The following is a 12,692-nucleotide window of genomic DNA, read 5'->3' as shown; positions in this document are numbered from 1 at the left end:
TTTAAGTGCTGATAATTTGCTAATATAGCTCTCTGCTGCATTCAAAAATGGATTTTTAAGATTTTGAAGGAGACCCATTTCCTACAAATTAGGTGCTATCAATCATTTCATAAAGCTGGCATCTGAAAAGTGTTATTGTCTTGTAAATCATGATGTATTTTTGCAATCTTACTGTGTTTTCCCGAAAATAAGACAGGATCTTATTTTCTTTTGACCCCTCCCCCCCAAATAAGCATTGGCATTGTTTTTTGGGAGGTCTTATTATTTTTGAGGTGCATTTGGCAGCAGCGTGGTCACCTCATGGCTGCTGATGTTTTGCAATATTTTCAGGGAGGGCTTGAGCATGCACTCAAAAGCCTGATTGGGCTTATTATCCGGGGAGGCCTTATTTTCAGGGAAACAATGTATATTTCAATAGTCACATCCTTATTAAAGAAGCTACTGATGTAGTTCACAGTGGAAGGTAAATTGGAATAGTTTTACCACTAATGTGATAGGTGGAATCTGACCCTAAACTAAGAAAGATAATTGCTCAAATTTAAAGTTTCCTTTTAAAATGACTTGAAAATTTCCTTTAATGAAGGGAAATGTTAGTATTTATATTACTTTTGGATATTAAATCTTAAGTTATAAACATTGCTAAGTAAATAGAGATATGATTCACTTTGCCTACCTGTTTCAATAATAATCATTCAGTAAACGCAGATATAAAATTCATACATCATTCTTTACAAATATCTTAAAAGTTAGTGAAAGTTTGAGAACGTATGAATTTTAAAAAGTATATTATTATTGTTGCACTTGTTAAGGAATTGAGCTCAAAATTTTGTAATACCTTTTTCATTGTTCATGAATATTGCAAATATTCTTATTGAAAGTTTAAAATATAAATATGGAAACTGTTCATTCTAGCACTTGTAATTTATTTTCATCAAAGCATGGTAGAGACAGAATATGCTAACATTCTTCTCCAAAATTTATTGTGAGTCACTGTGAAAATTTTAATGGATTGTTCATCATCCATGTAATATTTCATTCTTAATGTGTGGTTTGTTGTTGCATTAATGTTCTAGGATGTGAGTCTAACAATCTGAGCATAATCAAGTCAGCTGGGAAATTTATTTGTTTTTATTTGATTTGTATACTGTTCAATACTAATGTGACACTGAGCAACTCAAAATTTAAAAACAGAAAAACAATAAAGATGAACAATTAACAAAAATTATAACTTTTTGAAATAACAATATTCAATTTTTAAAAAACCACCAATAGGGTTTCATATCCATTGTATCTCAAAGTCTGAGAGCATAGCCACATTTCTAAAGAACATAATTAGAATGGGAACTAAATGGATTTCTGGGGAGTTATTTCCGAGGGCAGGTTCATAACAAAAAGGATATGTTTCCTGGATCTGATAGATTGTTGAATTGAGCACATAAGCTTTGATTTAGAGGTGGTATTCAGCAGGTTCTGGCCAATTCTGGAGAACCGGTAGCGGACATTTTGAGTAGTTTGGAGTAACCTTCCCCTGGAGTGGGGAGGGAATGGAGATTTTATAGTATCCTTTTATAGTATCATGCCCAAGTCACGCCCACCAAGCCACACCATGCCCACCAAGCCACGTCCACAGAACTGGTAGTAAAAAAATGTAAATCCCACCACTGTTTTGATTAATCTTATGGATGGACTGAAACCGTAGGAGAAAACTATACTTGCAGTGATACAAGCTTCATTTTAAAAATGTGTAGGTTCACAGATACCAATTTAAATTCTGGATCAATTGTTCTTGATTGTATGAACTGGAGATCGTAGTGCAGTAAGAGAGCAAATATTTAATATGTAAAAGACTCCAGTTCAAGTTAAAGAATCCCTGATAAAGTTGGGAAAGAGTAATAGAGTAACCAACAGTTTAACTGTAAGCACTAGTTTCATATTTTAATTTTAATTTTCAAAAGTAGCATGGCTTGGGTCCAGGTTACTTAATGGACTGGCTTCTCGCAGTCATTTCTAGCCATCCAATTTGGTAACCAATCAAATCTAGTAGATTGGGTATGTTACGGGTGCTGTCAGCCATGGAATGCTGACTGGCAGGGACCAGGAGAACTGCCTTCTTTGCCAGAGCCCCTGCCCCTGCCCTCTAAAAGATACTCCCTTCAGAGATTAGGATGACCCTATTTGGTTTGCTTTTCTAAGGCCATGAAGACCTGGTTATGTGTCCAGGCCTAGGGGGCCTGAGAGTGTTAAAGTGTTAAAAAATATATTTAAAGTGTCTTTATGATGTATGCCACCCAGTCACTTGTTGAGTTGTGTGGCTTTAAAAATAAAATAAAATGATCAATCAATAAAATAAATATACTGTTTTATAATAGATTAGTTACAGTGGTGCTTAAAAGTTTGGGAAATCTTTTGAATTTTTTTCTATAAATATGACCTAGAACACGATCTGTTCCACACACGTCCTAAACCTACATGACTATCTAGACCCGCGCCAGTCCGGCTTCCGCCCCGGTCACAGCACGGAGACGGCCTTGGTCGCGTTGGTGGATGATCTCTGGAGGGCCAGAGATAAAGGTTGTTCCTCTATCCTGGTCCTATTAGACCTCTCGGCGGCTTTTGATACCATCGACCATGGTATCCTGCTGCGCCGGCTGGAGGGGTTGGGGGTCCGGGGCACCGTTTTGCGGTGGTTCGGCTCCTACCTTTCTGGCCGGACGCAGCGTGTGTTGGCAGGAGAAGAGAGGTCGACCCTACGCCCCCTTACTTGTGGGGTGCCACAGGGGTCGGTCCTCTCGCCACTCCTGTTCAACACATATATGAAGCCGCTGGGTGAGATCATCCGTGGTTTCGGGGTGGGATACCACCTGTACGCTGATGATACTCAGCTGTACTTTTCCACCCCGAACCACCCCAACGAGGCCATCGAAGTGATGTCCCGGTGTGTGGAAGCCGTACGGATCTGGATGGATGACAACCGACTCAAGCTCAACCCCTCCAAGACGGAGTGGCTGTGGGTACCAGCTCCCCGGTTCAGCCAATTAACTCCATCATTGGCCATTGGGGGCATTCAACTTGCCCCCGTGGAGCGGGTGCGCAATTTGGGCGTCCTCCTGGATGCCCGGCTGTCCATGGATGACCATGTGACAGCCGTGGCAAGGGGGGCGTTCCACCAGGTTCGCCTGGTGCGCCAATTGCGCCCCCTACTGGACCGGGACGCCTTACGCACAGTCACTCATGCGCTGGTGATGTCTCGCTTGGACTACTGTAACGCTCTCTACATGGGGCTTCCCTTGAAATGCACCCGGAGGCTACAGTTGGTCCAGAACGCAGCCGCGCGGGTAATTATGGGGAGTACTAGGTACTCCCATGTGACACCGTTCCTGCGCGAGCTGCACTGGCTTCCTGTGGTCTATCGGGTGCGTTTCAAGGTTTTGATAACAATCTTTAAAGCGCTCCATGGCTCAGGACCTAGTTACTTGCGGGATCGTATTCTGCCCCATACATCCCTGCGACCAATCCGCTCGCACAGAGAGGGCCTCCTCCAGGTGCCGTCCACTAGACAGTGTCGGGGGGCGGCGCCTAGGAGTAGAGCCTTCTCTGTGGTGGGCCCAGCCCTGTGGAATGACCTCCCTCCGGATATTAGGAATACCTCTGACCTCCGCTCCTTTCGTATTAAGCTTAAGACCCACCTATTCCAAGTAGCTGGCCTGGCTCAACTTTGATCTAACCATATCGCTCCTGACGGGTTTTTAATTGGGTATTTTAATTATATTTAATTATTTAGGGGTTTTTTAATCACTGTATTCTAATTGTTTTTTATTCATCAGCCGACCTCCTCCTTGTGTATGTCTCGGTATATGTCTCTGTTATATGTTTGTTTTGTCCACATATTTATTTCATATGTTTCATTGTACGCCGCCCCGAGTCCTTCGGGAGAGGGTGCGGCTAAGAAATAAATATTTATTTATTATTATTTATTTATTTAAAAGAACCCGGTAAAACAAAAGAGTCAAAAACGTACTTGTTTATTCACTGAGGAAAATTATCCAAAGTTAACAGATGCCGAGTTGCATTTTAGATCAGGCAGGTAGTCCTTTACTTATAACCATAATTGAACCCAGAATTATGGTTCTAAGCTGTTGGGGTCATAAGTTGAGGCATCACATGACAAGACTCAATTTTTGACACTTTTGGATCAGTTGGTAAGCAAGCAGCACAGTCATTAAGCAAATCAATTTCCATCAATGATTTTTTTTTGCTAAAAATTGGCAAAAAGGTCACAAATTATAGCTTTGTAACCACTGATTGCCGCAAATGACTATAAAGGCAAGAGGGAAGCCATGCACCCAAAATATAATGACATGGCTGCGTGTGGCAGTGGTACAGCACCATATCTTCAAAACTGGGTTATAAGTAGCTTTGGGGAAGTTTGTTGTAACTTTTATTGCTTCCTTCTTGGTTTTCCACCCCTAACAATCTCAATTTGCCTTTTAAAAGTATGAGCTGGTCCTTCATGCTGCTAAATAATTGTTTAGGCCTCATTGTGATTTGTTTGAAATCCAAACCTATTACAAGGTACAAATTTGGAGGGGGGATATACCACACAGCACACTTAGATGGTGTCATTAGTTAGGGATCCTGCCTTCTTTTAATCATTGCTTCTGTTTGAACACCAAAGTCTGGCTTCTTTTTGTTTTTGTACCCAAACCAATATAAGTTTTATGATTAACAGAATGCAAAACAGCAAAACACAAAGTTTATTTTGTGATTTAATTGTGTTCTTTTACTTCCCCCCAACTCCTCACTTCCTTAGGCTATAATTATAGCTTCCATGCCCCAACCTTCTTTGACCAGAAGGTAAAAGTGGACATTTACTCTCCAAATGTCAGAGCACATATTTGCTTCTAAATATGGCACAATATAGAACAAAGTAGAACTTTCAGTGAAAGCTTTTTATCAGCATACCCAAATCCTCTCCTGCACCCTGTCCAGAGGGGGAAAAAAGAGTTTACCAGTTTCTAATTCAGTACACTAAGGCAAAGGTACTAAGCTTCAAGAAGCACTGAAACTTTGAGAAGTTTGAATTTAGGAGTATTGCATATACTAATTCATTTCTCTCATTAATGTGTTACAGATTAAGCCCCATTTAGCTCTCCTTTGAATACATTCCTTGCTCTGAGTCCAGAAGCTTTGTCCCATAGCGACAGATACTGTTCCAGCTTCTAGTTAGCTCTCAGTTATTATTGTATTATCAATTATGGCAACTACTAGTTCATTGAAGTCGTTAAGATACTGGATGAGACTGGGATTTCTAGTCTACTCTTTGGCATGGAAGTCATCTGGATGACTTGGAGCCTGTCATAGAATCATAGGGCTGAAAGGGACCTTGGAGGTCTTCTAGCCCAAACTCCAGCCCAAGGCAGGAGTCACTCTCTCTCAGATCAACATAATTCACACAGTGATAGTTGTGGGGAAAATAGGAAAGAGCCACAACATAATGATTTGTAAAAAAAATAAATGCAGGATATGAATGTAATACAACTATTTTATATCAATAACTGCACATAATAGCAGTATTTATAACACATACTCCATTTTTGGAAAAGTAACGTTTTTATTTTGCTTGTTTATATATATGCATTTACCATATTTTGCAATATGTGTGTGTATCTGTCAAAGAGCTAGGTCATTCTGTGAGAATAGGTTAATCCTCTTAGTAAGATTAGTGTCAATATATCAATATTTTTTGGAAGTAAATGATCCATAAAATCATTTGATAGCAAGAATATAAACCTTATATGGAAATCTGCTTTATTTCATATGATTCACGACCTTATGACACGATCATTTATTTGAATTGCTTGAAAAAGAGCAATAGATTGAATCAAACGAAAGCTTTGTGGAATAAGAAATACACTGAATTTGAATAAACATTCCCTCCCTCCCCTCCCTCCCTCCCTCCCTTCCTTCCTTCCTTCCTTCCCCAAAGTTTCTCAAACTGTATTCAGTGGAGCCCTAGAGTTCCAGGAGAACTTGGTGAGCTTTTATAAAAGACTATGTTTGAGGAAAGAGAGGGTAATATTTAAACTACTAGTTTCTGTGCCTGGTTAAGTTGAAACCTCCTGGTCTAACCAGTTTTACTACTTGGGAGCCTAGCACTAATGTACTCAAAGAATAGTGTGTTCTAGATTGACTCTTAACGCTCTAGAGTTTTGCCTTGATACCTGGAATGGCATTCTTAGCATACAGTACATGTAATACGCATACACACAAATACACAAACAGACAAAATGTTTTTCAAACTCTCTCCTGATCAGCATATTTCTGTGGTGTGAAATCAGAAAGATAGCTGGTTAAGAGCATTAAGTAAAATAGTAGTCTTTCACTATCAGAATTTTCATTTACAAAAATAAAAAAATGAGCTCCAACTTTTTTTTCCAGCTTGAAACTGAAGGGCATACAGACAAGTGGTGAAGAACCTTCCATATTGCCATTTTGTGGCACCTTGAAAACATATCAGGCTCCAAATTGGCTTGATGTGCGTTTAAAGAACGTGTAGCGTGCATGCGCACATGCATGTGTGTGTGTGTGTGTGTGTGTGTGTGTGTGTGTGTGTGTGTACATGTGTCTGCATATGCCTCTAAGTCAGAGGATTTTTAAAAAAATATTCCCAGCAATTACCTGGACACTATGGTCCCTGCACTTTTCTTGCAAAAATTTTTGGAAATCATTCCCCATTGCCTCCTTTCTAGAACCAAGACACAGTGATTGGTCCAAGCTCACTTAGCTGGCTTTGTGCCTAAGACAGAACTAGAATTCATGGTCTTCTGGCTTGTAGCCTGCAGCCTTAAATCACAGTACCAAATTGGCTGATTGAAGAATAATTTTTCATCAATAATTTTTCTTGTCCAAGCTGAGAAGGAAGAAACTTTGATCTTCATCTTAAACAGTTCAAGAAGACTTATATGAATGAGTGAAGGGACTTTGGACAATTAAAAAAATGTCTTGTTTCTATTTTAAATTGGACAAGAATTTTGTTTTTAAGTTGCAAAACTGGTTCTGGCTGGAAGCTAGGAAGTGATGACTACTTGAATCCACAAGATTTTACAGTGTTCCGCTTTTCAGGAAACAGACTAACATAATGATCAATGGAGTAGTTTTAAATGGCTTCCTGTATGTGCTTTGAGCAATGGTTCTTTAGTGAAATTGTGAATTTTAACTTTTTATTTTGTGTAGTTACAGGAAGTGTTAATAATTAACATCTTATTTACTAAAAGCAGAACAACATGCAACTTTATCCTCAAGGAATAGATTACTTGATTTGGTTATGATACCATGAATTTGGGTCCCCTTCATTAATTGTGACTCCTTAGGTATGTTAATAAACTAATACTTATGCATTATATAACCTTATATACATAAAGCCATATAATTATATATGTTGGTCACTGAAAGGTGGCATTTCTGTCATTCAAATTTACAAAAACATATTATAATATAGTGTACATAGATAGTATCATAGATACTATGGAACATTTATTATGTACACTCCCTTTCTATATTTTGTATGTAGGATTATAATGATCCATTTTTAATCAGGAAGCATTTATGTCAAGAAGGCATCAATGGAGAGTTTTGAAAAGACTTCTGCAGGGGAAAGAAATTTCTACTTATTAATTAAGGAATAATAACTTTGTACAATTTTCTGTCAGGTACAAGAAGTCAGGAACCAAGATAGAGTTTAAAAAGTATTACAAATTTGTTTCATGCTACCTATAACAAGAATCTGAACTGCTGACGGTCAAGACAAACTGGCCCCAGATGAGAAGAGGAGGCTAGATTTAGGTCTCTTATGGGGCATAGACTCCAAACTGATGATGCATTTGACCCTGCCCTCAGTCTCAGCCTGGTCATCTCCTACATTTTCATTCTGAAACTTAGGTTTCCATTCCATTGCAGTTTTTCTGAATTACATCTCTATTGAAAAAAAAGTGTGTGTTACATATGAGGAAATGGAATATCCTTTAATTTTATGTGTAAAGAATTGTTACCTTTGGATTTCAATCTCATTTCTATTATTTCTATTTTTATCTATCCTAATGTGCTTATGTTTTTGGTAAGTTCTGATTTGCAAGGAAAAATATTGAAGTTCTGAAATATATATGGTTTGGGTAATGTTCTTTGGGAAGTACTGGTAGTTGCTTTTTTATCTTAATACTACAATTCATGAGTGGTATATAAATTTGATCTGAATGAAGACGTGAGATTACTGTACATTAATGCCTGATTTTCATAACGGCATATGAATCTCATGATGTAAAATAATATTTTTAAGATTTTAAGTTGATGTTTCATTGCTTTTAAAAATATTGATTTGATTTGATGACATAATAGGAATCACTTGCACCCATTGGCATTTAGATCTAGTAATAAACTCTGAATGCAGGGTCCACTAAGTTGCAGTCTTCCTTATTCAAACCTATTAATGTTCCACTATCACCTTGATGGCGAACCTATGGCACGCATGCCAGAGGTGGCATGCAGTGCCCTCTCCGTGTGCACGCGGGCCATCACCTCAGCTCTGCCACGCATGCATGTGTGCCTCCTCCTGCCAGCTGGTCTTCGGATCTCTGCCGCACATGCTTGGGAGGTGGGGCGCATGCATGGGGGCATGCATGTGCAGGGGGCGAGGTGCATGCGGGGGGCTCACACATGAATGTGCGGAGGGCAGGATGCATGCGTGGTGGCTGCACTCAGATTGTATTTTGGGGTTTTGGGCACGTGTGTGCGCATTCAGCATGCTTTGGGCACTCAGTCCAGAAAAGGTTAGTCATCACTGCACTGTCATAACTACTATGTAATAATATTATTAACATAAGGTTGTTTTCTTTCTTTATCCAAACCTAGAATCTTGTTTATACTTGCAAGTTCACAGAATGGAGTATTGGATTGGTTTCAATCAAAGTATTGTTGTAATCTTTTTAGAAAAGTCCCATGGTGTGATAGGCGGCAAATGAATGTAACAAATAAAATAAATAAAATAATAATGTTCCATTTCAAATATAATTAGGCAATACTCTCTTTATATACACGTCTAGTTAATCATGTTTTATTGCCTTTTGTGAGGAAGAACTGGCATTTTAGACCTAAGAATGGAGAGTTGAAGGGTAAAGAATCACATGAATTGTTGTAGGAGTGTTAATGCTGCTGAAAATGTGGCTATATGCTGTAGATATGCGTGTGAAGGACATGTCTTTAACATGTTCACTCTTTCTACATAACCTACATACTAACTTTCTTGAGACCTGTACTTTTGCCAATGTGTTTTTGTTTGTGGTTCTGGGGGAGATGATCTAGCAGTTTTATATTCAATATAATCTATGTATTGGTGATATCTGTACTTAGGTTTACATCTCTGCAATAAGCTAAGCAGAAAATGCAGTAGAAATCATAATCTGGTGCCTAGAAACTTTAAGGGATTGGAAGGGGCAAAACAGACTGAAACTGAATTCAAGGCAAGCTGGAGGAACTGCTTGTGCAAAACCTCCTAGAAACTGCAAATTCAGAAATACGCCGTGTTTGTTCTAACTAGCTAGGTTACAGTTCCTCTGAAAGAGCTGATGCAAAATTTGGGAATTTTTCTGGATTCTTGCTGGAACAGTAGATGGAAGCCATTGCCAGGAAAGCCTTTGACTAAGTTTTGCGACTCTGCCAGTTGTTCCTGTTTCTGGACCCAAAGGTATTGGTCATCGAACAGCTTATTTATAGTTCATTTTATATGGGGCTGCCCTTGAAGATGACCTGGAAGTTGTTTCTGGCCCAGAAACACAGAATGTGCCAGAATGTAACAGACAATTTGCTAACTGGTGCTTTCCAGTTCAAGCAAAATAACAGTGACAGCTGCATTTCTTCTGGCCCCAATTCAAAATGCTGCTTGTTATTTATTTACTAAATAGGTGTATATGGCTGCCCAACTCATACACGATGACTACCTTATTGTTATCTATAAAGCCCTATATTACCTGGCCTCTTTTCAGAACAGTTTTCTCTGGAATAATATGCTCATCCTACGTTATGTAGTTCTGAATAAAGTAGAAGAAGCAAGAGTCAAACAAACAGGTAGTACCTTTCACTTATGTGATATTCTTGCTTCTACTTTATTCAGTCAGCCAGGTTGGGATCTGCCCCATGGTTAAGGGAGGTGATTAATGTCTCTGTAAGTGTGGGATGCATTCCTGCCTATTTAAAGGAGGTGGTTACAAGATCTTTATTAAGTAAGTTGTCCTTACTGAAAGAATTCAGTAAATATTCATTGATCTTAAATATTCTATTCTGGAATACTGTAAGACAGGAGGGTCAAACTTGCATCGTCATGGCAGCGTCACGTGACATATTGGGACTTTTTTCCCCTTCACTAAATTGGGCATGGGTGTGACCAGCATGTGATGCATCTGGCCCATGGGCTCCGAATTTGACAACCGTGCTGTAAGATGATTGAAAAATGGTGAAGCTGAAGCCATTTCTAGGTCCATCTTTGAAATATAGTATTGTCTGAAATATAGTATTATGAATTCCTTCCTTTTTCTTTGTGCTTTTTTTTTCTTTTACACTCCTTCTCCTCTTATTCTTTGCAGTATTTCCAGTCTGTCCTATTGGGACATATCCATATGGCTATTAGCTAGGTTGTTGACTCTGATATTGTTTGAAACTGTTCTAAGTCATTCAGAGTTTTGCAATGAGATGCCATCACTACACTGACAGCATTTATTGTTTCCTACCCTCTAACTCCAAGGAAATAATTAATACCCTTGAGCATTACCTAATCTTATAATGACTGGATGAGAGAAAATAAGTGAGAATTAAATTGAGACAAGAAAGAGAAAAAGAGAAAACTCAGGCATTGAAGTGGACTTAGTTCAGAAGAGGGTTACACTCTTTCTTTACAGAAAGAGCATGTCATAGTTTGAGAGTGTTTCATGACCCCCAACTATTGTTGAATTTACAGGTAACAGTTGTACTGAAGAACCTGTTTATACCATTAGGAATACACACATCAACCTTTACTGAGGTAACTGGACTTGGTAACAGTTATCCATATCATGATTGTGACCTGTATTGACTTCTATAATGAGTTTTAAGTGGGGCTATCCTTGAAAAATGTCCGGAAATTGCAATTGGTACCAAAGTGGGTTCTGGTTGCAAATCAGTACAATATATAGGAAACATATGATGCTACATTGAAAAATCTGTGTCAACTGCTAATTGCCTACCAAGCAGGATTTAAGGTTTTCTATTGCCAGTTTTGTCAAAATTGTAATAGCTAAACTATTTTTAATTATCTTGATTTTACTTTTGTGTTTCATATTTTATTGCTGCAAACCACACTGAAAAGTTACATAATCAAAATCTGTGGAACATAAATAAAACTAAATAAATAAACCATGCGGGAGAAGTAACAGTAACAGTATGTCACTGATATGTCAGTGCCAAATTAAATTAACAACAAATCAGGTTAATTTAGTTATATTTAAACGATTGAATGTTGAAACAAAAGCAAACATCAAAAATAACTACTAATGGTCTCACAGTCTAAGTAGCAACCTCAAAATAGTAGAAATTGAATTCTTCAACAGAAAATTACCATATTACTGCATGTATCTCATAGCTGATAAATCTCAGCATGAATCAAATTCTTATTACAATAAATTCTGAATAACTTTAATAGAGGTATTCTCATTCATCAATATGCAAATACTTACTCCATCATTACAACATTTTAGAAGGAAGTTTATGTATTTGTATATTAAATTGCAGTTGCAGTATTGCAATTTTCAGTTATTGTACTACAGTATTGATGCTCTTTCTCATTGAAAATATATATAGTAAAGAGGGAAAGAAAGAAGAGGATGATCAAGAACAACGTGGATAGACTTGATTGCAACATTGATGGGTACATCATTGGAAGACCTGAAGGGATAAGCTGGGGAGAGATCATGCTGGAAAGGTTCTGTTTGGTTGCTAAGAAACAGCACCAACGTCATGGCATGTAATCAAATGTGAAAAAGAGAAAGGAAAGAGAAAGAAACTTGCATTTTAAAAACAAAGAACAATTTTGAAGTAATTTAATTCTTGAGGTGAGCAAGAGTGGGAAACTAACCTCCCTTTCTACTTCAATGCTTTGAAACAGAATTGTCATGATATTGGGCAGTGTTCACAGTCTGGATAATAGAGCAGTTTGGAATACGAGAACAAATGTAACATTTATCTAAAATATTGACAAAAATATGTGGTATAATTATATGATTTGTATGAAGTATTATAAAGGAATTTTTCAAAATCAAGATAGCTTACATAGACAAATATATAACTTTAAGTAGCAAAGATAAGAACTTTCTATCCTCTAAAATGGATGTCTTTCTGAGCATGCTGTAAGCATATGATACATATATAATGATACAGAAACAACTCAATATAAATTTATGAATTAAAATGGGGAAAGGAGGAATTAAATAGTTCTGTTTTGGATACATACAGTAATAAAAAACAGCATCTGAACAGAAACTAAGTAATTAGATATAGTGGTGTACATAAACATATCTAGCACTCAAAATTAATGTAGTCACTTACTCCTATTTCTGTTTTCTTGCCTTTGCTTACTATGTTTTTCCCCCCTCTGTGAAGATAACTTCAATTTG

The 12,692-nt window shown here is 37.8% G+C and overlaps 1 protein-coding gene across 2 annotated transcripts in view; it reads left to right on the top strand.

Annotated features, from left to right (window-relative positions):
* Window positions 1-12,692, top strand: part of DAGLA (diacylglycerol lipase alpha) — a 147,342-nt gene that overhangs the window by 4,950 nt on the left and 129,700 nt on the right. The window lies entirely within an intron of this gene.

This window comes from Natrix helvetica (assembly GCF_964273705.1).
Source record: "Natrix helvetica genome assembly, chromosome: 1".
NCBI lineage: Eukaryota > Metazoa > Chordata > Lepidosauria > Squamata > Natricidae > Natrix > Natrix helvetica.
This window is presented reverse-complemented; position numbering and strand designations above follow the sequence as displayed.